The sequence below is a fragment of the Meleagris gallopavo genome, chromosome 5, assembly GCF_000146605.3.
Source record: "Meleagris gallopavo isolate NT-WF06-2002-E0010 breed Aviagen turkey brand Nicholas breeding stock chromosome 5, Turkey_5.1, whole genome shotgun sequence".
In the NCBI taxonomy this organism is placed as follows: Eukaryota; Metazoa; Chordata; class Aves; order Galliformes; family Phasianidae; genus Meleagris; species Meleagris gallopavo.
In genome coordinates this window covers 58,240,475-58,244,743 of record NC_015015.2, presented here as the reverse complement: position 1 = coordinate 58,244,743, position 4,269 = coordinate 58,240,475, and positions in this window count along the sequence as shown.

Here is a 4,269-nt window from a genome sequence, read left to right as displayed (position 1 = left end):
GCCACCTGCATGGGGGGAACTGGGGGTCTTCCCCCTCATCCAGGGCCCTGAGCTGCTGCAGTCCTGAGCCAGAGGTGCAGCGATGGGTTTGTGCCCACACAGCAACCACACAATGTCTGGGAGCACTGCAGGCACAGGGCTGGTCTGTCACCCATCACCCAGAGTAAAGGGAGAATCATAGAATCACAGAATCACAGAATCACAGAACAGCCTGGGTTGCAAAGGCCCACAGTGCTCACCCAGTCCCAACCCCCTGCTGTGTGCAGGTCGCCAACCAGCAGCCCAGGCTGCCCAGAGCCACATCCAGCCTGGCCTTGAATGCCTGCAGGGATGGGGCATCCACAGCCTCCTTGGGCAACCTGTTCCAGTGCCTCACCACCCTCTGGCTGAAAAACTTCCTCCTGATGTCACCCCATGTCACCCCCCATCACCCAGTGCCACCCCATGTCACCCACATCAGCCCACAGCCCAGCTGCTGGCACAGTGAGCCCTGCTCTCCAACAAGGTCCCCACACACAGAGCTCAGCCACATTTTCTGGTTCCATCGCTGCCACATTTCTCCTGGCTGCTCCAACACCTCATCAGCAGTGCTGATATTTATCTAACAGATTGAAAAACTATTTTAATTTTCAGGACTTTTTTTCCTCTTTTTTTCCTCCCTGGCAACTCGGCATGGATAACAAAACAATGAGCAGCTCTCATTCATCTCGTGCATTTCTGAACATCACGGCAACCACTGTCAGAAAATGTGATCACGTTCCTTTCCTAGCATTTACTTGGCATGTTTCCTTGTCCCTGTGCAGGGCTTGAAGACACACCCAGAGGACAGCTCACTGTTTCATCAGTGCTGGATGCTGAAAGGACCCACAGACCCCAAAGCCCGGAGCACAGCCAGCCCTTCTCGTGCTGTCCCCTGCACTCAGTGTAGGGCTGGTGTGGGGTAAATGGGTGGCAGCTCGCTTCTCCCAGTTGCACAGGGCAGCGTGTACCTCGAAAGCTGCACTTCAGGTGGAACATGGGCATATCACAGCCTAATCCCACAGACGCCAGATGTGAAGGTGCCTCCTGCGTGGTGGAGCTCGTTTGCACTCATCTGGGTTTAGCAGATGGGAGCAGGATGTGTTAAACACAACCCTGCACGGCCCACCCCCATGCGCCGCCTCAGCCCTGGGCAGCCCAAGGGATCAGAGAGGGGATGTGCAGGCACAGCTCACGGGGCCCAGATCAGCTTCAGTTCGGCTGTGACATCTCACAGCTCTCCGTCTCCATAAAGTTTATTTCTGACTTGTTTCATGGAAATCAAACCACGCGAGACCTCTGCCTCCAGGTTATAAATGATTGCATTAAGCCAGAAGATGCTCCCAGCCAGAGCAGGTCTGAAAATGGGATTCTGCACAGTTGGGTGTGATATTTGGTGGGAAATGGGCATCTTTTTTTTATGTTCCCAAATTAAACTGTTTGTGCATTAACCTAAATACAGACGGCTGGCTCAAATGGGGTGCAGCTCCTGCCGTAATGTCCCCGACCGACAGCTCTGAGCTGCCCTGACCACGTAGTGCCGCCCTGCCTTGGGCTGCCCTGAGCCCCCTCCATGCAGGTGTGCCACACCGCATCACTTTGCACAGCCACAGGCACAGACCCACCCTGCCCACAGCTCACCCTGGGTCCATCACACAGGGCCAGGCCATGCAGAGGGCAGATCCCCACCCTGGGGCACATCGCTCCCACTGGGGGCCCACAGCCCTGTGTCTGAGCTGAAAACCACGCGCGCGAGTTTATTAACAAGTGTGCTTTATGGATTTAATTAAAGAGCTGCATATGAGACCTCGCTAATCCTGTTTGCGCCGCAGCCGTATGGAAGTGTGAAAATCAATATCTGTGAGTTTGAATCTTTTATGATGGCAAGCTGTTCAATATTAATGACACACCATGCAATCAGCGTCACCGCTTCTGTCCTTCCTGCAGGGGATGTGCGGAGTGTCAGAAAAACCCCTCTGCTCTGTGTGCTCCTGGTGGGCTGATGCTTCTGGGCTCAGGGAACTGACAGAACAGACACGTCTGATGGCCTTTGGGTGGGGATCCCTGCTCTGTGTGCACCAATAGTGCAAAGCCTGGGGCTGGGCTGAGGCTTTTGGGGTGAAGGTGCCCATTTGGGGGTGCAAGTGTCCATCTGGGGGGTGAAAATGCCCATTTGTTGGGTCAGAGTCCATCTGGAGGGTGAAAGTTTGCCCATCTTGGGGGTGAAAGTGCCCACCTGGGGGGTCAAAGTGTCCATTTTGGGGGTGAAGGTGTTCATTTTGGGAGTCAAAGTGTCCATTTGGGGGTGAACGTGCCCATTTTGTGGGTGGAAGTGCCCATCTGGGGTGCAAATGCCCATTTTTCGGGTGAAAGTGCCCAATTTCTGCCAATCTCCAGCCTTCTAGCTGAGCAGTCTGGCAGCTGAGGGGGCAGAGGAAAGGTCCCAGACACCCCAAAATCAAAGTGCCACAAAGCCGTGGTTCCCAACCCCCCATGGGATCCCTGTGTGCTGGGCAGGCAGCCCCAGCTGCCAGAGGATGCTGGAGGTGTTCCACCCTCGTTCCCAATATGCACAGCTCTTAAGCAGGTTTCTGCTCTGGGAATGTCAGGTTACACTGCACCAAATGAACTGCGAGCGCAGCATTTGTAATTACATTTTGGAGAGATGGGAGTTGATTAATATACATGATTTTGTAAACTTGGCTGCCAGGGAAAGGCGGGGAAGGGACTGAAGTGCTTCTGATCACATGCAGAGGAGTGCAGGGTTACCACAGCCTGCTCAGCAGCTGACCAGCATTAGCCTTGTTTTAAGGAAGCACCCTGAGCACGGGATCCACCTGCACTGTGGGACTTTGCATCCCATAGCAGATACACACCGAGGTTCTGACACACCCAGCATTGCCACACATCTCATTTCCCATCAGGCTAACAGGGCTGAGATGTCACACTGAGAAGTGACTCCTTTGCCTCACGGCTTCCATCAGCCCCTCCTTCAGCACTAACTGGAGGCATTCCTCTCACCACACACTGCTGTTTTCTCTCTGAATGACCTATCAGTTGCTGGCTGAATACAGGAACGTCTTCCGTGCCTAAACAGTGACTTGCCTGAGGGTAGGTAGGTCCTACAGAGGGACAAGGACAGACTGACAGATGTGCTGAGGCCATTGGGATGAAGTTCAATAAGACCAAGCGCCTGGTGCTGCAATTTGGTCACACCAAGCCCACACAGTGCTGCAGGTGTGGGGCAGAGGGACTGGGAGCTGCGTTGAGGAAAAGGCTCTGGGGGTGGTGGGCAAAGCTGCTGAACGTGAGCTGTGAATGGGGCCAGGAGGGGTCTGGAGCACAGTGCTATGGGGAGCAGGGAATGGGATGGGAGTCTGGAGAAGAGGAGGCTCAGGGGGACTTCATTGCTCTCTCCAGCTTCCTGACAGGAGGTGGTGGTGAGGTGTGGGTTGGCTTCTGCTCCTGAGTAACAGCTGTAGGATGAGAGGTGACGGCCTCAAGTAGTGCCAGGGGATGGTCAGGTGGGATATTAGGAAACATTTCTTCTCCAAATGAGTGGTGCTGCAGTGGCACAGCTGCCCAGCAGTGGTGGGGTCACTGTCCCTGGAGGTGATCCAGAGCCATGGAGATGTGGCACTGAGGGATGTGGGCAGTGGGCATGGAGGGGTGGGCTGGGGTTGGGGATATTAGAGGTCATTTCCAACTGAAATGTTTCTACGCTCCTATGAATCTCAATCTGCTGCTAAAATACGCTCACAGTTGGGTGCTGGGGAGGATACTGAGTCCCAGCACTCCTGGGAGGACACACAGCCTCATTTTTCTTGACTTCTGCAAACATCACAAGATCCCACCCAACACAGCGTAACCCACCAGTGTGACGTGCACCCAGCACAGCCATGGGGACACATCCCATGCCCCAGTGGGTGACTCTGTCCCTCAAACAAAGGCACACATTTCCCTGAGGTGCTCATCGTGGGCGATTGCCCCCATGCCCCCAGGCACGGTGTGACCCCTCTTGGGGTGCTCCAGGTTTCTCCTAAGGGAACTGAAAGCCAGGGGGAGGATCCATGCAGGCAGCAGATTTTCTGGAGGAATAAAGAATCGGTTGTGCCTTAGAAGCCATTGAAAACTTCAGGAAAAAAAAAAGCCCAGTATCTGTAATGAGTCCTGCTGGGAGAGGCTGTTTTCCCTACTTTCGTCCCAAGCTTCTTTGGAAATCATCGACCCTCCCTCCAGATGAGACCCCCG